Raw genomic sequence first — 22,748 nt, forward strand, 5'->3', positions numbered from 1 at the left:
TCTCCTTTTTTGATGGGATGAGCTTTATGAAATGAAACATGTTCGAAGGTTGCATCCACTCTTTCTTGCCTACCACCTGCACTTTTACCAACGGGGATTCACTCGATTATTTTCTTCCACCCAATTCCTAATATCCCAGTGCATTTGCTGAGATTTCAAGCTTCTACTTTTGGATTTCTCTCAGTGCTCTGTCCCATTGGACGCAGAAGTTTCTTAGCAGCAATAACACTAATGAAGTTAAACTCCATTGTTTATTAACCGTGTATATAATTTCCTACTCAAATACAAATTTCAAAGTTAAGTGTCTTCAGCAGATAAACTGAAACCCTAGACAGTTGAGAGACACAAGCATGCCTCATGTTGCCAAAGGAAATAAGAAAGACCTGACAAACTACAGGCTAAGCATTAGACAGACACATAGAATCAATGTGCTTTTTCTCATGCAAAGAAAAAAATTAGATGCAAACTTTACATTTAAAACTGCATTGTTCCCCTTTAATCTGGCCACCATCCGAGTGGTGATCTGGATGTTAGAGAAGAGATGAATGGGAGACATTGGCAGGGATTGAAGCTTGGGGATGAATGTGGAAATGTAGAATGGATGTTTCTTTTTTCTGGCTTTGAGTTGACTGTTGTTTCTGTCTGTTTTTTAGAACTGATCCGAGAGGACAGGGAAGTCAGTGTGGGCGGCTCTAAGGAGCCTCCCTCTCTACAGCTGCGGCTCAGAGGATTACGGCGCTTCATCCACAAGGCAACATTGCACAAGTAGCCTTTGAACAAAAGTCATGGATACTATTAATGATATGGTAATCCTTAATCGAGCTACCTCCCAGTAGTGATTATACTGACATGGGAAGAATATCTAAGTCGTGGAGGCAGCCCACAACAACACTGTGTCATTGTTCACCCCAGGCTTGACCAGCACTAACTTCTACCAGCATCTCTAACGTCACCTTTCCCTCTGGAGCCTCCCCCCAACCCCTGGCCCTAGCTCCCACTCCCACCCCATCATGGTAAAAAAGTGGCAAAGAAAACCCTGATCCTAAATCTTTTTTTAGATTTGTTTTTGCAAGTTCCCACACACATTTAGTGTCGTCTCAAAATTCATGCTGTCAACTGTCTCTAGGAACCATTTCCATCTGAGAACAAGACCACACAAAGGTTAGCTCGGTAGGTCTCAGTGAAGATGTTTTAATTGTCTGACAATAGATTCTTCTATCATTTGACTTGCAAATACTGTCCTCTTGCTCTCAGATAACACATTCTGAATTAGACAATTTGTCAATAAATTTCCAGAATCTCCTTAATTATGATACTAAGATACCGGTGGTTTCCCCATGTGACTCGACTCAAATACTCTCCTGACTCACACTCCAGCAGAGAAAATCTTATGACTCACTATGCTGTGAGACTCCCCTCAGGGTCAAACCTACTTTACTCACAGAGAATATCCCTTAGTATAAGAAAAGTGACTTTTATGAAGAAGAAATATATTTATAATTTTTGTTTAAGTGTGGGATAAACATGTCTGAATTACCACTTTGAGTGACTTGAGGTAAAAGTGCTAATGATGATAAAGAAATTATACTCTAATCATGATCCTGACTTAATTATTTCTTTTCCAGGGATCATTAATATATTAAAGTCATGCCATTTCTCTGCCATCCAAAACAAAGCTCAACAAAACCAATATCCACTAGAATTTTTACGGGCACTCTCCCATGTTCACAAGACCACATAGATAATCTTTCTAAACTATATCATAAGCCATGCTCAGCACACAATGAAGTTATGATATGAGAAAAATTGGATTTTTATAACAAATGTCTCTGAAAAAGACCACTGTTCTAAATAACTTCCTTTAGTCTCTGCAAAAAAAAAAAAAAAAAAAAAAAAAAATTCTTTTGGAAATCACACATAATTTTAGAACTGCCATCCTTAAGGTATATGAGATATACACATACAACCAATATATGGCTATAAAGGATAAACAACAAACTGTATACCTATAGTATTTTTAAAGGATATTTTCTATTCAATATAATATTCAGTATGAACTGAATACTATGCCAACTTATGAAAAATTATGAAATTTTGAAAAATTATGAAAAATTCAGAACCATGAAATTAAAGTACATGCTTCTTCCATATTAAAATTAATAATCAACTGGTTGTTTTTGAAGCTGAATTTGGGGGGAAGATGGTAAGGGCATCACATCTCTTGACTTTGTATACACTTCTGTAGTATTTGGATATTTTCAGTAAGAATGTACTGCTTTTCTAATTAAAAAAATAACAAGTGGCCCCAAAACATGGATTTCTTGCAATATCTGAACCTCTTCTCCTCTTTAAGTAGCTATATTTTGTGAACTTATTCACATGAAGATGCCTTCACAGTCTCAGCAAATTGCAGAGTCAAGATTCCAAAATTCCAGTGTATGCCAAAATTGGCTACACACATTCACATGTCATGTCAAATAAAAGCATAGAGGCTCTAACCTCACCTCATTTACCTACTTCCCTCTTCCATTCCATTCACAGCTAAACATCGCCATGTCTAAAACTTAAGCATAATTTTCATTACCTGGAAAGTATAATGAGAAAAATATTGACCTTAAAGCCAAGAATGCCAGATATACATCTTAACCTCTCTGTTTTTAAATCTGTAAAAGGGAGAGAACATCACCTGCCCTTGCCACCTCACAGACCTCTACTAAAGTAAATGATCATTATTAAAATAAAACTGTAGAGCCAGAAATGACAGTGAACCTCCATACCACACAAATATTTTATGTATCTGGAGTTCAATGTTAGCACATCAATTCGCTAAAAGAAAGTAAGTAAATACTTCGGACTCATATTTAATCTAGATTAGCTATTTATTTATATAATTCCTGGTTTATTAGATAATTATCTAGTCTTCTGTAAACATTGGATAAAATAATCCATAATTAATTTTGTTTTATTTGTTAATGAAATTAAATTTGTGAGGAAGGTTTAGGTTTTCTATCACATTTACAGATAGAGAAACTAATAAGCACAATCTTTAAGAACTGACTTACCTGTGTTCAGCCAATGACTTAAATAATTCCTTCTTTCCATTATGTTGCCCACTCTAATTAGAAAGATTTGTCTGATTGTACACTATCCAACAAGAATACCACGTAATTGCAACGCATGTGCAAAAAAGTTAATTTAAAATTTTCTAGTACCTTTTAAAAGATTTAATAAAAGGTAAAATTTTAATATCTTATGTAACCTGATATATGCAAAGTATTGCCATTTAAAGATGTAATCAATATAAAAATCACTTTTGAGATGCTTTCACTTTTTAAAAAAAAATACTAAGTCTTAGAAACACATGACTTTGATTCAAGTCTAAATGATAGTAAGTAACCAGAAAACATGACTTCCTTGGAATCTTTGATTCTTTTATTTCATGTGCTGCTATTAAGCACCTGTGGCTGCGACATGTAACCCGGCTGGTTAGTGCAGACAGCATTGCTCTTACTTTCTGTCCAGAGGAGGGTAGTTATTAGTCTTGTGGGCTCTGGAGTCAGCCAGTGTGGATTTGGTCCTGGTTCCACCACTGCTGAGTGACAATGGGCAACTCACTTTCTATGCTGTAGTTTTCTTACACACCAAGTCTTTAATAGAGTTGTAAAAATAAAATGAGCTAATATTTAGTGCCTGACAAGTACCAGGTGTTAAGTGTTAGCTATTGTTATTCCTATTGTCAGTCAACGCACTGATCCAAACTTATTTGTATCCTCCCCCCAGTGAAATTTATAAGAAACCGAACACATTAGATCTGTAAGAGGGTTTATTATGTGTTGAACTGCATCCCTTCCCTTAAGATATCTAAGTCCTTATATCCGCTAGCCCCAGAATAGGATCTTATTTGGAAATAGGTTAGTTTGAGTTAGAGTTGGTTAAGAGAAGGTCATATTGGCTTTTTAGACTTTGGTCCTTAATCCATTCTGACTTGTTTCCTCATAAGAAAAAATGTGGAAACAGAGATGTACAGGGAGACCATGTGATGACAGATCCAGAGACTGGGGTGATGCAGCTCTAAGACAAGGAATGTCAAGGACTGCCAGGCCCAGCAGAAGCTAGGAAGAAGCAAGGTAGGATTCCACTCAGAGTCTCAGAGAGAGTGTCCCTGCAGATACCATGATTCTGAACCTCTAGCTTTCAAGATTATGAGAGAACAAACTTTTGTTGTTTTACGTCACCCAGTTTGTGGTACCTTGTTATAGCAGCCTCAGGAAACTAATATAGGGCTCTTCACCTGAAAGGATGAAGGGTGAACCCTTCCAGCCAAGGGTTGGAAGACGACAACCTGGCAACTGCAGTGTCTCCCAGAGTCAATGGAGGCTTTTATAAAGTCTGCACAGTCCCATTTTCTCAAGGGCTGTTAGTCTGGTCCTTAACTCCACACATATACTTCAGAAGGAGAATCCTACTCTTGGAGATGGTATCTTGGTGGGACAGCAGCTTCCGAAATGATTGAGCTAAGTTATAAACCTAGAGAAACAATTCCCTTGGTTCCTTGGGCATTACATTGATGCGAGCACGTCCTAAAGGCTACCATTGTTTTGTTTTTGTTTTTGTTTTTTTAAAAATTAATTCATTCATGAGAGATACAGAGAGAGAGAGAGAGAGAGAGAGAGAGAGAGGCAGAGACACAGGCAGAGGGAGAAGCAGGTTCCCTGCAGGGAACATGACCTGAGCCAAAGGCTCAACTACTGAGCCCCGCAGGTGTCCTAAGGCTACCCTTGTTTTAAACTGAACTATAGTTGACATACAGTGTTACATTAGTTTCAGGCGTACAACACAGTGATTCAATAATTCTATTCACTACTCACTGTTCACCATGATAGTGTAGTCACCATACAATGTTATTACAATACTATGGACTATGGTCTCCATGCTGTACTTCTAATCTCTGTGACTTATTTTGTAACTGGAAGTCTCTACCATTTGTTTTTAATGGACTTGGTCATTTTTTTTGGCCACATTTTTTTCCTCAAACATGCTATTACAAACAAAACATACTAATTTTAATTGGGCTAAGAAGTTTTTCTGTACATCCTTAAAAACTAGGTTCTAAAGGTGGAGCACACAAAGAAGTAAACACAGTCTCAAGTCTCAAGTGAATTTTTTTATTTTTAATACTCCTGGCACTGTTAACTATTCTACGTACTGTTTTCTACAGTTCTTCCTTCTCCTAAATTGACAGCTATGTTCCTTTTCTCTCTAAATACATGTTAAAAAATGAAGTTCTCAATCACATACCCAGAATTTGTGACAAATTTAGCAAAGAAATAATTTCTCTAGGGATGTCTGGGTGACTCAATGGTTGAGCATCTGCCTTTGGCTCAGGGCCTGATCCTGGAGACCTGGGATCGAGTCCCATGTCAGGCTCCCTGCATGGAGCCTGCTTCTCCCTCTGCCTGTGTCTCTGCCTCTCTCTGTGTGTCTCTCATTAATAAATAAATAAAATATTTTTAAAAAAGAATAATTTCTCTAAGAGAAATACTGTCAATTTCACAAATGCTTGGCTGACTGAAAACAGAAAATACTCAATATGTGTATATATTACACTGATTTTAATCAGATGATTCTAAAATGCTTTATTTCAGTTCTATGATTTGTTAATTCTTCATAACTGCCAGGAAAACATGTTACTATTGTAGCATTCTTTAAGTATGTTAGATGTCCCCTTCGAATCTCTATTAATATTTATAAGAATGTAAGCTGCTTCAAGTAGAACTTTAGACCTAGAAAGAATCTTGGGAGACCTTTTGTCCTAAACTTTTCATTTTACAAATGAAATAATCAGAGCAAAAAAATGTTAAAGACTTGACCAAGGGGGTGCCTGGCTGGCTCAGTCGGTAGAGAATTACTCTTGATGTCGGGGTCATGAGTTTAAGACCCACACTGGGCATGGAGCCTACTTTAAAAAAAAAAAAAAAAGAAAGAAAGAAAGAAAGAAAAAGACTTAATCAAGGTCATGGAGTTATCAAGTGGAAGTCCAAACTACAACTCTTGTCACCCAAGTTACCTGAAAACCCAGGCCAGGAGCTTTTACCCCACACCACCAAGTAATTCATATGATCATCCTATCTGACAGATGAGCTGGACGGTTAGCAATTAATCAGTGAATTTAAGAAGAATTTAGAAAAACAGCCTTTACCATTAAAGGAAATAACGCATGTAAAGTTCTTAGCATGATGTGGGCACATTTTAAATACTTGTTAAATGGAACTACTCTTGCTATTATATAATTCAGAGCTGCAATGTGGAGTAGTAGAAAGCCTGTGAATTTTCAAATCAGAGGGTCCTGGGTTTAACTGGCAGTGTTCACTCATGGGCTTATGTAATCTGGGCAAGTTACTTAAACTTTCTATACATCAGTTTTCTCACAAGCGAAATGGGAATAATAAAGAGATAAGGCATGTCAAATATCAGATAAGTAGAGGTATTTGTTAATATTAATAATGAAGTTACAGTCTGTTATTTGGTAACCTGAATCAAGAATATAAAGAATTAAAAGAGCTGTCTCCTGTCATTAATGTACCCACCTAAAATTGAAGGGAGTAGGCCAGGCTCACATCAACTCTATCTTCAGTACCCCTCCACCTCGTTTGTTGGCCACCGTACACTGTCACCTCACCCCATTGCTCTGGCGCTAATGACTCAGCCTAAGAGCCCTGATGCTCCTGCCTTCTGGGCATTCAGGAACCCCCCCTGCTGCTGTTTCTATTTCTCAATAGGCTCCCCTATTTTTAATAACTCTCCTGTCCTTCACTTCATTCTCTCAAACATCTGATCCTGACTTTATAAGGTAAAGAATACTTAGTAAGATTAACTTATCTAAGCTTATCTAACTAAGGCACCACTCCCAAATCATTTTCTGTGGAACACTAGCCTCTAAGATGCCTCTTGAATAAGTTAGAGCAATGCTATAGACTAAATTCCACTACAGCAGATGCCCACTTTGGATAAGGCCTACAAGTATCTCCTCAGCACTCATGGTTCCCTTTTACACTGAGGGCTTTCTAGTGCAAGCACCTCTGACTCAGCCAGAGGACATTCTGACCGGAAGCTTACTCTGGCAGCTTCGGTGCACAGCCAGAGTGTTTACAAGGCCAAGAGTAGCAATCAACCAATGGCAGGGGGAGCTGATGGGTAGGTCTACCCTAGCTTCCTTGTCCTCAATTGGCACAGCCTTGAGATGGGTTCTATGCAGTTTTCCAGAGGTCCTTGTCAGGAGAACATCCAGATGCCCACACCAATAACTCACTCATTAATGCGTCCCATCTATATTGGCTTTCTCCTCTTCTCTGGCTCATTTCCCTGATACCTCACCAGTATTTCATGGGACCATCTTTGAAATAAACTACTTGTTTTAGGATCTGTTTTTCTTTCTTCAAAGTTTGTGACACATGCTAGCAATACTAAAGGCTATGTGAAATCTTTTGGGAAAAGAATTTATTTAGCCATATTTAATCAGAAACTTTATTTAATAAGTTTCTCAAACTTATTTGGCCATGGGAACCTTTTTAAGGGTAAGAGTTCTATTCCAATGAAACCAGTGTTCCTCTCAGAGATATACTTTAGGAAATACTAAATGGGGCAGCCCTGGTGGCGCAGCGGTTTAGTGCCGCCTGAAGCCCGGGGTGTGATCCTGGAGACCCGGGATTGAGTCCCACATCAGGTTCCCTGCATGGGGCCTGCTTCTCCCTCTCCCTGTCTCTCTCTCTCTCTCTCTGTCTCATTCTCTATGTCTCTATGAATAAATAAATAAAATCTTAAAAAAAAAGGAAATACTAAATGAAGCATTAATGACCGACAAAGTATTATCCTTCTCAGTGATATCAGTATCTTAACAGCTTCTGCAAATCAGTACTTTCTGACTCAAAGAACTGGGTGCCTTTAGATGAGAAATTCAGGCTCTAAGATAGATGTGATGGAAAATAATTTTGGAAGGGTGTGTCTTGTCAAGCCCTTCAAACCAAATCAGATTGGTAATGGTCTACTCTGTAATTAAGAACTAAAAGGAAATTATGGATGGGTGTCTTGGTTCAAGAGTATAGTCCTGAGACTTGGAGGACAGAGGACGCTACAGGCAGGAGGTATATGGGATAAAGGCAGTTATTTCTTAAAATTGCTCTGGAGAAAATAAGTATCATTAGAAAGAAGGAGCCCACTTTTCAGTGGTCACAGCTCAAAACATCAGATGCCTAGGACTGCAATATCCTTTAAGATATTTCAGGAATAAAACAGTCAATATTGGTCAAAATTTTAAATACTTAAGCCTTGAACTACTCTGTAAACTCCATAAAAAGAGGTTCCATGATAGAGGAATACAGATTGGGAATGTTCTGGAAAGTGGTCTTGCTCTGACTTTAGCACAACCACTGGCAACAGCCACGTACTCACTCTACTGTCCAGGATGTACCCCACTGGAAGGAAGTGGTAAGAAGCCTTGTGAATGGATAGTACTTGGGAGGTAAGTGAGGAGGTAAAAGGCCAGTGTGTGCGGGAGCGTTTCAGCACGAATTGGGGTAGTTCCTCTCCATAGTCTGACTTCTGCCACTCACAGCAGCTTTCTTCCCAACTCTGCAACATGATTTACACTCTCTTTGTCATTTCAGTCACACTACCCCCTATCATGGCCATTTTCCAGATGTTGAGATATTAAATATTTTTAAATGACCTGCCATGGATCGACGTTAAAACATGTCACTTTTTTTGGTCAACACTGTTGGGCCGAAAATCCCTCTCGCTTATAAAACATGAATAAGTGAGCTACAGATCAATAAAGAGAAATTTCAAATAATCCTAATTCTTCTAGGGCTCCATTCCCTGTACTGAAAAAAACCAAACCAAACCAAAACAAACAACAACAACAACAAAAAAAAAACAAAAACAAACCAAGAAGAGACTACTGCACAGTGAGAAAATGTGGAAAAGGAGTCCCAAGAGTCCAAGATGGCCACGCACCAGAGGTGTCTGACATTTCCATCTTCATCAAGGGCGTTTCTGTCAAGTAGCAACTCAGACTCTTCACCAGTAATCTCCAGACCAAACCTGAAATGAACAGCAGTTAGCATCAGTCACCCCCGAGTTCACATCTGGGTCACCCGCACCCACAATACCCGAAGCATATGGCTGCCATTACCGCTTTGTTACTGCTGCAGTCCTCAAGATCAAGAGCACCACGTGAATATCAGAGGTTAATCAGGGTGTTGATCGCCTCAGCCTTCTCAAAGAAAGAGATTCTAGCACAGAATCCCCGCATTGGTGGTGCACAGAAATAGAAATACCGGCATGTGGAATTGTGTGTGATTGTCCTCTATAAAAAGTTATTCATTACACTAAAACACTGGTATTGCTTCAACAAGTTAACTCTGAAAGGCCTTTCAATTGGACTGCTTAGCATGAAAGAAAAGGTAGAGAAAAAAAAGTGCCTTTCGAAAAACAGCTTCCTAATGCTCTTGCAAAGCATTCCATAATGGCTTTAAAGACATTTTGCATACAAATATTTAAAAAGTGGCAGTGTTTATTCATCAGCAAGAAAGTGTTTTCATCTCTCAAGAACAATCAAAACATAATCCTTGAATTACTGGCATAAATAAGAATGACTTAAGCAATAATAATGAACAAGGCATTCATTCATCATTTTGCAAAGCTGATAAGACCCAGCTGACTTTTGGAAAAGAGGGGGAATAGATTTGCTTTCAGCAATGCAATGAAAGAATAACACAAGAAAGGGGTTCCCCCTCCCATTTTCATGATTACTTCCTTGATAATTATAAAACAAAACGTCTACACCATGAGGAATAAAACAAAAATCACTTTTCCACAGGGTACAAAGAATGAAGTTATCACATATGTGTATTTCAAGAGTACTTGAATGTGAATAGTGCCTCAGAGGCTTTGCAGTTGGATGTCCTTTTTTCATTTGCATAAAATTAGGAAAAAAGGAATGGAATCAATTATTTAATGAGACATCTAACACTTTTTCTCTTCTTCCCTGTTATTCTCTTTTCTTTTTCATTTCCTAGTAATGAAGTTATCAGTACTAATGAATAAATCTTTGGCGTTTTCCTGAGAAGTTAAAACTAATTCTCAGGTTTTATTTGCACTTAAATCCTTAAACACAGAACTTAAAAAAATAAACAAACAGGTTTTTTCCAGGCATACTGGAAAAAATGCCAGACAAAAAGTCAAGAGAATTGGTATATCTACCATTATACAGCTATGTAATCACAGTACAATCACTTGTCAGATTTCAGTTTTCTCAATTCTCAAGGGGTCTATAAGTTCTCTGCATCTTACGTAGTAGTCACAGGATTATGAGAGAATGAAAATAAAAGTGCCTTGAAAAACAGGAGAATATCATAAAAAATATCATGTATTGTGAAAAAATATTGTCTATTGTGTATTATTATCAATATAGAATACAGTTTTAAAAATCCTCAATAAAAGGGCTCCTTGGGGCAGCCCCAGTGGCTCAGCAGTTTAGCACTGCCTTCAGCCCAGGGCATGATCCTGGAGACCTGGGATCAAGTCCCATGTCAGGCTCCCTGCATGAAGACCGTTTCTCCCTCTGCCTGTGTCTGTGCCTCTCTCTCTCTCTCTCTGTGTCTCTCATGAGTAAATAAATAAAATCTTTTTAAAAAGGGGGGTGGTGGGGTCCTCAGTGGTGCAGTTGGTTAACCATCCAACTCTTGATTTTGGCTGAGGTCTTGAGATCAAGCTCTGCATGGGGCTCTGTGCTCAGTGAGGAGTCTGCTTGATGTTCTCTCTCCCTCTCCTGTTCATGCTCTCTCTCTAAAATAAATAAATCTTTTTAAAAAATCTTCAAAAAATACTAGAATTTATTGCTTAAACCTAACAGTGACAAGTAGCCATTTTTCTCCAGAGGCCTTCTGAGAAGAATATGACATTATTGGGTGCCTGAGTGACTCAGACGGTTAAGCGTCTGCCTTTGGCTTGGGTCATGGTTCTGGGATTGAGCTCCACATCAGGGTCCCTGCTCAGCCGGGACCCTGCTTCTCCCTCTCCTCTGCCTCTCCCCTGCTTATGCTGAATAAACAAAATCTTTAAAAAATTAAAAAAGAAAAAAAGAATATGACATTGTGGAGAAAGCATGGGTTTAGGATTAACTGGACCAACATTTGAATCCCAGCTCTGCCACTAAGCTGTATGTAGCCTTGGGCAAGTTATTTAATTCCCAGGGCCTCAGTTGCTCTATCCATAAAAAGAAAGGATATGAAGAAAGTTTTTAAAGTTAATATATATAATATGCACATACTCTCTTTAAAGATTTTATCTGACAGAGAGAAAGAGAACCAGAGCACAAGCAGGGGGAGTGGCAGGCAGAGGGAGAAGGAGAAGTGGACTCCCCATGGAGCAGGGAGCCTAATGCAGGTCACGATCCCAGGGTCCTGGGATCCCCAGAGACAGACACCTAACCAGCTGAGCCACCCAAGTACCTCACAATACTCTCTTTAATGGTAAATGTATTTGGGGGGGGGGGGTGTATTTTCTTAACAGTTAAACTATCCTCCTTTCATTGATGGATGAAATGAGGCTTTCTCAAACCACTTTACTGCACTCTCCCTTCAGTGAGCTAGTTACTATCATGTTATTTTTATTATTATTTTCCTTATCATTGGAAATTATTCTTATTGCTTTATTGACTGCCAGGTATTGTCTGCCTTATGTCTGCACTTCTCATGTAAACTACATGAAAATAGGTACCTTACCTGTCATGCTGTATCCCTTGAACTTATAACAATGACCAGAAAGTGCTCAACATTTAATAAATGAATAACTCATGTCTCCTATAAGATGATATTTATTCATAGAAAGAAGAACCTTTAAAAGCTACTATTCCATTATCCATTCTAATAGAAGGTAGCTTGGTGACCCACAACAGTGAAAAATTAAAGTCAGACATGTTTGCCTTGGAAAACGTTTTACACTTCTAATTAAGTGTGGATATCCTATACTCTCAAATTTAACCAGATTTCTAATAAAATAACAAATCTATATTTATTCATCCTCTGATTATTCAACAAATACTTAGGGACCACCTACTATGTGTTAGGCAGTATATTAAATGCTTGGAATACAGGGATAAGACATACCTTCCAATAGAGCAAGGAAGACAACAAACAATTGCAATAAAATGTGAAGAATATTTTGATAGAAGAAATATAGGATTTTAAGAGAGCTTTTAACAACATGATCTAACTCAGACTAAAGGAGAGAAAAGGCCTCCTAAGAATGACCTGCGAGGTAGCTAGGTAGAGAAGAAAAGAGAAAGAGCATTATAGGTAGAGCTTAAGCACATTCCAGAAATGAAAGGACCTCAAACTCCCTAAAGCACAGGAAGATGAACACCAAGTTGTACAGGCATTACGGTAGCCCTCTCTTATCTGCAGGGGATGCACTCTAAGATCGCCAGTGGATGCCTTAAACGGCAGACAGTACTGAACCCTAGATACATGGTGTTTTTTCCATACGTACATCCCTATGATAAAGTTCAACTTACATATTAGGCATAGTGAGAGATTAACAATAATATAATAAAATAGAACAATTATAACAATATGCTGTAATAAAAGTTCTGTGATATTTTGCTCTCAAAATATCTTATTGTACTGTTCTCACCCTTCTACTTCTTGTGATGCTGTGAGGTAAGATGTCTATGTGATGAGAGGAAGTGAGGTGAAGGATGTAAGCACTGGGACATAGTGTTAGGCTACTACAGACCTTCTGACATAGGACCATGGCTGACACCTGGTAATTGAAACCAGGGAAAATAAAACCACAGATAAGGCGGGACTCCTGTCCATGCAGCCACTTTAAGTATGGGCTTTATTTGAAAGGTGTGAAAAACTATTTGTGATGGCCTTTTTGATGTGTCAGCTTGGGTAGGCTAATAGTCCCCAGTTATTCAATTAAACACTAAGTATTGCCGTGAAGGTATTTTGCAAATATAAATAACGTCCATAATCAGTTGACTTTAAGATTACCCCAGATAGTCTGGTTGGACTTGATTCAATCAGTTGAAAACCCTTAAAAGCAGAACCAACTACTCCCTGAAGAAGAAATTCTACCTATATACAGCAACTTCAGCCCATACCCAAGAATTCCAGCCAGCCCTTCCTGAGAGCCTGCCCTCATGGCATTTAGACTTGCCTCAACCAGTGTAAACCAATTCCTTGCAACAAATCTCTTGGTACATATCTATGGGTCTGTTTCTCTGATTGAACCCTAACTAAAATACTATTAAAGGATTTAAAGCTTACAGTAACAACCAAATTTGTGTTTTTAAATGCACACTTTCTGAAGTGAGAGGGATTTGACGGAGAGCAGTATTTAGACCCTTCAGAAGGAGGCTGTTGAAATAATTCACTTTAGAGAGCTGGTAGTTTGATTAAGACAATAAAAGTATGAATGAGAGAAACAGTGGGTTGGGGTTGGGGGTAATTTGGAAGTAAAAGATACAAGACTTGATTTTTTTAGTTGGATATAGAAAGTGAGAGAGAAGTCAAGGATAATTTCTAGATTTCTGGCTTGGATGTGGAAAGTGAGGGAGAAGTCAAGGATAATTTCTAGATTTCTGGCTTGGGTAGCTAATTGAGATGAAGGAACCCTGGAAGAGAAATAGGTTGTGATGGTGCAAGTGAAGATTATGAGTTCAGTTTTAAACATGTTGAGTTTGGGCTGTAAGACATCCAAGAGGTGTCCAATAGGCAGTTAGAGATATGGGTCCGAAGCTCAGGAGAGCCTCTGGCTGTAAATATAAATGCGGGAGTCACTGCTATATAAAGGTGATCTGAAATTATAGGATCAGATGAGATTAAAAAGGAAAATACATACAGTGAGTTGAGAAGAGGACACAGGACAGAGACCCTACTTAAGAAATGAACAGGAAGAGGTGCTAGCAAGATAACCTAAGAAGTCATGAAAAAAATGGCAGAAAGGAAGTCAAGAACACAGAGGGCTGTGAAAAGGAGGCAGCGGTCAGTCATTTCAAAGCTGCCAAGAGGTCAAGCAAACTGTGCATTTCTACTGCATTTAGAAATAAAAAGCCAAAGACCCTTGTGAGAGCAGTTCTAGTAGAGTGATGGGGTCCACAGCCTTATTGTAGTGGGTTGAAGAGTGAGTGGAACTTGAGGGAAGAGACACAGAATGTACATCTCTTTCAAGAACCTTAGATAGGAAGGGAAAAGGAGAAAGAAAGCAAACAGGTAGGAAAAGGTGAATTCAAGGAAGCTTTTTTTTTTTTTAAGATTAGTAATATGAGCACTGTTAAATACTGATGGGGGCAATATCAAGGCAGAGGTTGAAATCAGAGAAAGAGAGGAAACTACTAATAGATCCTATGAAAGAAAGATCAAGGGGCACTTGGATGGCACAGCTGATTGGATGTCTCACTCTTGGTTTGGACTAGGGTCATGATCAGGGTCATGAGACTGAGCCCCACATCAGGCTCTAGGCTCAGCATGGAGTCTTTCAGATTCTCTCTTCCACTCGCTCTGCCCCTTCTACTAGTGCACATGCATATACCCTCTTTCTCACTCTCATAAATAAATAAATAGGAAGGAAGGAAGGAAGGAAGGAAGGAAGGAAGGAAGGCCGGCCAACTGACCATAGGTAGACAGGACAAAGAATACCGCTTTCACTGAAACAGGAGGAAATAAGGAAACAATGGGTTTATAGGATTTGAAATATCAGGAGCTCCCCCTTATCTAATTTGACTTTGAAGATGCAAGTCTATTTTACTAAGAGTGGGGCAAGGAGGAAGGTAAGTGAGAGGGCATGTGTTTGAAGACATTGGGAAAGCTTTGAAATATGCAGAGTGGAGATGGGATACCGAGTTGACCAAGAGAACACAGTAGGGAGTGAAAGAGAAAGCTGAGAGCCCACCTGAGGTTGGTGACAGTGAATTCATAATGATGCAAATCTACTCAGCAGTCTGATTTTCCCCAGTAACCTGGTACAGGTAAAGATAAGATGGACAGTTGGACTCATCTATGTCTGGGAATCTGCAGATGTGACTGGATGTGAATGAAAGAAAACAAGACAGTTTATGATCTTGGCAAGAAAACGTCAAACATGTGGGAGAACAGAGACTAAGCTGTGCTCTAGCTCAGAGGAGGAAAGCCAATGGACTAGAACAGATAGAAGATACTAGTCGGACGCCGAAAGTATGATTTCATAGGCGTAGTCATTTCAGATGATGACACACGCTTTTGGGAGAGTCGGGTAGACATAAGAGTAAATAATATTTACTGAGAATTTAATATGTAGCACTGTGCTGAGCATTTTACATGCAATGTCCCTGTATATTCCCGACAACTATCAATTAAATATCACAATCACCCGCATCGTTCTGATGTATCAGTGAGACCTCTGAGGTGCCTGAAGAAGACAGGAGGGAAATGGTCTGGAAATGACACTGAAGAGTGAGGACAATGAGCTCCTGAAAGGGCTCCTGGGGAAGCAGTGTCCTCAGTGGAGAACCAGACTTGGTTAAATTAGATTGTAACGTTTCAAAGAAGTCAAGAACATAGTAGGGTTAATGCCTCCTGTATGGGAACTCCTGCCAGGCACAGTGGGAGGATATCAGAAGGAGAGGAGTGAGAGTCTGGAAGAAGGAAGAAGCCCAGATAAACATTAGGATAGGAGAACACTGAAAGGGCACATAGGGTTAGACAGTGGAGGGGTTTACATTTTGGGTAGTATAATAAAGAAAATGGGTATGAGCCACATGGGTTTAGACTCTAGAAGAAACCTTCAAACATAACCATCCAGTCCCTGTTTTTTAAGATTTTATTTTTAAGTAATCCCCACACCTAACGTGGAGCTTGAACTCACAACCCTGAGATCAGGAGTCACATGCTCCACCGACTAAGCTGGCCAGGTACCCCTACAGTCTCTATTTTCCTTTCATCACTCATTCTGTCCCTACAGGCAATAGGTAAGTAGCTTAAACTCTCAGACAGTAGTAGCCAATATTTATTGACCAATTGCTACATGTCAGAAGTTGCATGTATGGGGACCCCTGGGTGGCTCAGTGGTTTAGTGCCTGCCTTCAACCCAGGGTGTGATCCTGGAGTCCCAGGATCAGGTCCCACATCAGGCTCCCTGCATGGAGCCTGCTTCTCCCTCTGCCTGTGTCTCTGCCTCTCTCTCTCTCTCTCTCTCTCTCTGGGTCTCTCATGAATAATAAATAAAATCTTAAAAAAAAAAAAAAAAGGTGCATGTATGAATTTCTTTCATCTTAATACTATTATCATCTCCATTGTACAGTGAAACCTTACATCATTAGTATCTGGTAGAGCTTGAACTTGAGCCAGGCTAGCTGACTCTGGAGCCCTAAAGCTGGCCGTTTTGCTATTCTTACCATTTGATAGGGCTGTCATTTCTCTCCCTACAATCATCTTTCCCACATTGTACACTTTCTCTAGCAGAAAAAGGTCTCTCCACGATCCTTCCAGAGAAACTTAAGTGCTAATATTTAATAAGATGATGATAATGTCAATACATCCATAGCCAACCTTTAACACTATGCTCCATAAGTGGATCTTGAAATAAGGACAGTTCATCTTGGACTTTATCCAAGAGAACTCACATTCTTAAGTACCCAAAAGACCTCCTTTACCTAGAAGGTAGTCCTGGGGCACCTGGGTGGCTCAGTCCATTAAGCATCTGACTCTTGGTTTCAGCTGCTGTGAGACTCAGTCCAGGCATCTGGCTCTGTGCTCAGCACGGAGTCTGCTGGAGATTATCTCCCATTTCCTCTTCCTCTCCCTCTCCGCCTCCCATGCACCCCCCTCCCCCCACCTGTGTCCCCACAAACTCTCTCTCTCTAAAGTAAATAAGTAAAATATTTTAAAAAGAAGGTAGTCTTAAGGCATATAGCCCAAAGATAGTATTTTAGTACCAAACTACTGTTTAAAAAAAAAAAAATCTTTAGTCACACAGTAACTTTATTTGGTCCTCAGGATGGAAACCAATCTCTGATATTTCTCCTTGAGGACAAAAAAAAAAGTTACTGTCAGGCTTTTTTTTTTTTTTAAGATTTATTTATTTATTTATTTATTTATGAGAGAGAGAGAGAGAGAGAGAGAGAGGCAGAGACACAGGAGGAGGGAGAAGTAGGCTCCATGCAGGGAGCCTGACGTGGGACTGTCAGGCTTTTCTTTTTTTTTTTTTTTTTAAGATTTATTTATTTATTTACTTATTTATTTACTTATTTATTTATTTATTATTTATTTATGATAGAGAGAGAGGCAGAGACACAGGAGGAGGGAGAGGCAGGCTCCATGCAGGGAGCCTGACGTGGGACTGTCAGGTTTTTTTTTTTTTTTTTAAGATTTATTTATTTATTTATTTATTTACTTATCTACTTATTTATTTATTTATTTATGATAGAGAGAGAGAGACAGAGAGAGGCAGAGACACAGGAGGAAGGAGAAGCAGGCTCCATGCAGGGAGCCTGACGTGGGACTCAATCCCGGGACTCCAGGATCGCACCCTGGGCCAAAGGCAAGCGCTAAACCGCTGAGCCACCCAGGGATTCCCTACTGTCAGGCTTATTACTTTCAATTCCATAACAGACAATATCTCAGTTATTCTTTTAGCTCCATACATTTTTTTCTGTGTATAATACAGAAACAATAATGTGATTTTCCTACATAGAAAGCAAGCAGAAATCTCATTTTGGAAATTCCCCCTTTCTGTTACTTAATGGTTTTGAAATATCAAAGCACAGTGTTTGTATATAGAATGCAAGAAGTAACAAAAAATAAAAACACAGCAAAGAGAAAAACCATAGTTGGATTCTATTTTAACTGATTTAGCAATCAGATTTTTTTTTTAATGGGCAATAGTTCCAAAACATCCAAAAGAATTAGAAAAAAAAAAAAAAGATGTGGTATAAGGCCTCACTTGTAATGAAGGTCTTTTATTTACTCCAACAGGAAACTACAATGAGAAAGCTTAAAGTTGAAGTGTTTATATATTAATTATTTTTTAGCTCTTCACTAAGGACTTCGTAAATGGCATTCTTCAGAAAGAAAAAAATACAATGTATATTAACTAAATACTGTTTCAAAACAGAGATAATACTATGTCCGCTATAATAAATTTGGGTCTGTTTCATTGAATTTTAGTACTGATTTTTCAGCCAAATCCCTGGAGATAGGACCATATATTTTCCTGATCAATCTATGTTTAGCTGGATACTTAGATTATTTTAATGTGTTATTAAATCATATTAAACATTCAAAAAGTGTTTAAGAATGATCTCTTTTCTCTAAAGAAGTATTTGGGGCTTGTTTTAAGACTTTCTTTAATATCCTGTATTAAGCTTTTTTCCCAACTAGACCACTTTATTTTTAAAATATAGACAAGGATATACAGTGCAGGCTAAACACTATTTTTCATCACCTCTGTTTGCTTCATTATTGTAGAAATCTTTACTACTATGCTCTCTCAGAAAACATCTGGGTACTATTAGAAAATAAATTCTCAGGCTCGGAAAAAAAGGGTTTTCTGCCTTTATTTCGGAATAGAGAAATAATTGAAGCTAATGTTTCAGGACTGTACATTTCTAACATCATTAGATGTTAAAAACAAAGAACAATTCCAAAAAACAAAAACAAAAACACACTGATCAAACCCAAGATGATGGAAAACCCACTAACCCAGATCACATTTGTCAGATCTCTTGGCAGATGACAAACCTGTGACCTGTCCTGAGTAACACGTCTTGTCTTGTCTTCATCCTGGGCTCCAAAGTCAGGCAGAAATTACCCTAGGAGATCCACAGGCTTGGGTTTCTAGGGTCCCAAAGGGGCCAGGTGGAGCCAAATCCAAGAAGGGAGACTTACAGTGTAACCCTGGTGAACCAGAGAGTAGTCCAGGGTCACTCCAGACTCCCAGCTGCCTTTTGGACCATATCGCGTGGAGATATCTGTACACATTTACACATATGAGATAAATATATACATATATATGTACACACACATAGAGATACATGCACACACATATGTAAATATATGTGCATATATGGCATCTTTGTTGTTTTATTTGTATTTTAATTAGTTACCCTTAAAAAGAGAAGGATATTATAGGGTAGTCATTCCCATATGCTAACCAAAACGGATGCAAGCAAAAGGCTTTGAATAGCGGTGTTTTTGTTTGTTTGTTTGTTTTAAGAAATTCTTAGCATGAGTAAAAAATGGGAGGTCCTGGGTTTGAGTCCTCACTTCTGCCACAAGTCTTAAGATATAAAACTTAAGCAAGTCTCTTAAATCTCTCACAGATGGTTTCTTCATCTGTAAAACCAGCAAGATAATCACACTTCACCTACCAACCTACAGGATTATTTCTAGGGTTGAGGTGCTTAATAAACATATGAACTATTACATATAAATTCTAAGGCAGTCTCTTGATGTCAGGTGTTAGTAATATTAACAACTCAATTGGGTAAAGTTTGCATTCACATCAACGTTAACTGAAAAAAAAAAAAAGTGGGTGGCTCGCTTCCTCACACTCCCTTTGCATTTTGTTCCTCCAGGCATAGTAAATTAAGTTTCTGCAGACTATGATTAAATTTGTTAGTGGGAAACAAAGCAATTAGACAATGAATAATAGCCCAGAGAGGATACAGCTGAAGATTTGTGCAAAAGACTCATGAGGGCAGGTTTGATGCTGAGCAGGTGTTCTCTCTAATTGTCTAACGTGAGGTTGATTGACTTTGGGGAACTACAGCTTATTCCCAGGTGGGTGAGACTTAGGGCCATTGGTTATTCGAGATTTGGAAGGACGCAGGAGATCCTGTGGGAGGAGGGTAGGGAGATTTTGCAAGCATTAAGGTAGAGAGCTTACCTTGAATAAGTCTTATTCCTGCACACAAGCCCATTCCTTATCCCTGCTAGGGGATGCTAGCCTGCGCTGGAGCAGCCCGAGATGGTGAACCGACAGCCCCCGGGAGAGCCTGCTGTAGGTGTGGCAGGGGGCGTGTCCGGGGTGGAGAGGGGTGTGCCCGGGGCGGAGGGGGGCGTGCCCGGGGTGGAGAGGGGTGTGCCCGGGGCGGAGGGGGCGTGTCCGGGGTGGAGAGGGGTGTGCCCAGGCTGGAGGGGGCGTGTCCGGGGTGGGGAGGGGGCGTGTCTGGGGTGGAGAGGGGCGTGCGTGCCCGGGGCGGAGGGGGGGCCGTGTCCGGGCTGGAGGGGGCGTGTCTTGGCTGGAGGGGCGTGTCCTTGCTGGAGGGGGCGTGTCCGGGACGGGGGGCGTGTCCTTGCTGGAGGGGGCGTGTCCGGGGCGGAGGGGCGTGTCCTTGCTGGAGGGGGCGTGTCTGGGACGGAGGGGCGTGTCCTTGCTGGAGGGGGCGTGTCCAGGGCGGAGGGGCGTGTCCTTGCTGGTGGGGGCGTGTCCAGGGCGGAGGGGCGTGTCCTTGCTGGAGGGGGCGTGTCCAGGGCGGAGGGGCGTGTCCTTGCTGGTGGGGGCGTGTCCAGGGCGGAGGGGCGTGTCCTTGCTGGTGGGGGCGTGTCCGGGGCGGAGGGGCGTGTCCTTGCTGGAGGGGGCGTGTCCGGGGCGGAGGGGCGTGTCCTTGCTGGAGGGGGCGTGTCCGGGCGGAGCGGGGCATGCTGGGAAGCCCCATGGCCGGCCCGGCGGCGGGCGCGTGGCGGCTTCCGAGGAGGAAGGTGGCGCCGGTGCCGCGTTGAGCTCTCCGGGAAGTGGCCTTGCCCGCTGGTGTCCCCTGTGGAGCTGTTCCTACACGACAGGACAGCTTGGATCGTTTACAGCCGGCCTCTCTCCTCCAAAGAGGCGTTTCCTGGTTGGTGGCCGGGGCCTGCGCGACCTGGGCCGCCCCTGCTGGGCCCGAGCTCAGCGCCGCGGGGACGGAGCCCCCGAGGATGTACTTCCCTTCCCCGGGCGTACTGACCGGCCCCGCGAAGTGCCGAGGCCGTGTTTCCAGTCCCCGTGTTAACGGCGTTGCCTCTCCGACCGGCCCGAGGGATGCTTGCCTTGAGACCAAGCCTCAGCCCCGCGAGAGTGGATTATGGGCGAAGTCCTAGAAACCACACTCGGACCTGACCGCAGCACGCAAATTGGAACCTAGCTCCGTCATCTCCAACAACAAAGGGTTTACGCTTTTTCTTCTCTCTTTGATGTGACTGGCTGGGATTTGACGCTGCACTATTTAGATTCTTGGTCGGATCTCACACTGGAGGTTTTCCCACATGATAAGTGGAAAAATCTCCTAACTCCCAGGTGAAATGATCATTCCTGTGCATGTCATAGGTAACCTGATCCCGCTAGGCTCAAAATTGAGGGCAAGTAGGTCCATCTGTGCAAACTGTCACTTCCAAACTATTAGCTTCCAAATCCTGCTCTTTTCTGAAAGTCTGATTTTAAATATTCGGTGAAGTGCATTTCAGTGTATTTGTGAAATTTTCTTGTTCTCCCCTTCCTGTTAGGGCTTTGTGATCCTCTGGTGGGAAGGACCGTCCGTAAATCAAAAGCAATTGGGAGTTGCCTCAGGAGATTCACGAAATAGAAGAGCTGAAGGGAAGGATTCCAGTTACTCAAAAGAAAATACTTAATCGTTGGAAAAATACTTCTTCGATAGCCAAGGAATGTTGTTATTGTGGATCATGTCTAGTGTTCTAGGTCAGAGCAAATACAGTACAAAATTCAGAACCCGTTTACGACCAAAATCATCACCTGTTAAGGGTGTCAACTTGTGTCATTTTAAGCTAACGAACATTTTTAAATGAAATTAAGACTTTTGCTTTGGGAATCACTTCATAAAGATAGAGCTACAGACACAGGTACACATAGAGACACAGTTCTGTGTCGATCACTTCAATGTTACCTTTCAATGCAGAGAAATAAATTTTTCTTTTTTCGACTTTATTGTTTCTACTTGACAATATAACTCATTTCCATCCTTGTTATTGACTCTTTTTCCTTAAAACACAATGGAAATTATATGAGTTTTACCAAAAAAAAAAAAGTGTTGAATAACATAAAAATGTGTAATATAAATCATAACCTCCTTCCACAATGACTGCTCCCTCCATCCCCCCAAAATAACTACCTTTGGATGCTTGATGCTTCATCCTTTAGATTTTTTTCATATATGCATACACTAACATGTATTATTATTTTACAATAAAGGGACATTTGAAAAGTTATTCTGTCATTTTACTTTTTCACTAAGTTGATCTTAGATAAGCTGTGCTAATATTTGTGTACTTAATTCTTTTTAAAAAGCTATATGAAAAAAGAAAAGCTATCTGGTAGTCCATCGTGTGGATGTACCATCATTCACATAACCAACCCTTACTAATGTATATATTGGTTTTGTCCAATTTCTCTTTACAGTTTTGCTTCTTGAACTCTTGAACTATCTTTTTTTTTTTTTTTCCTTTTCATTGCCTCTCTACCACTACCAATTTGGTGTTTTCTAGTGACCCAGGGCCACTTTACTCCTTTTTCATTTAGCCTATTTTCCAAAATGTTTTTCTGACTTTTAAGTCTTGTCCTTTCCTTTTGAATCTTCTCTTTTCATACTCTTTATTTTCCCCCCCATAAAGGACAAAGGTCCTCTTACACAAAATCTCTCTTCTCTGGTACAAGTGTGAGCTCCTCACCCTCTTTCCAACCCCAGCGGTGAAGAGAAAGAGGCAGGGAGTATTACA

General features: G+C 40.4%; 2 long non-coding RNA genes across 4 annotated transcripts in view; one reads left to right on the forward strand and one right to left on the reverse strand.

Moving 5' to 3' along the window:
* LOC144284329 (uncharacterized) overlaps positions 1–20,141 on the reverse strand; it is a 48,731-nt gene extending 28,590 nt beyond the window's left edge. Inside the window, exons 1-2 of the long non-coding RNA XR_013352677.1 lie at positions 19,930–20,141; positions 9,013–9,099 (exon numbers count right to left, since the gene is read on the reverse strand). This is a non-coding gene — a long non-coding RNA (uncharacterized LOC144284329). The remainder of the gene's footprint in view (positions 1–9,012; positions 9,100–19,929) is intronic.
* A 446-nt stretch (positions 20,142–20,587) lies between these two features.
* Positions 20,588–22,241, forward strand: LOC144284330 (uncharacterized). Of its 3 annotated transcripts, none has more exons than XR_013352678.1 (2): positions 20,588–21,381; positions 21,522–22,241. It is a non-coding gene; the product is annotated as an uncharacterized LOC144284330 (long non-coding RNA). The 3 variants fall into 3 exon arrangements; XR_013352680.1 differs by having other exon boundaries at positions 20,588–21,345; XR_013352679.1 differs by having other exon boundaries at positions 20,588–21,315.
* The last annotated feature ends 507 nt before the right edge of the window (positions 22,242–22,748 follow it).

Source organism: Canis aureus, chromosome 15 (genome assembly GCF_053574225.1).
Source record: "Canis aureus isolate CA01 chromosome 15, VMU_Caureus_v.1.0, whole genome shotgun sequence".
NCBI lineage: Eukaryota > Metazoa > Chordata > Mammalia > Carnivora > Canidae > Canis > Canis aureus.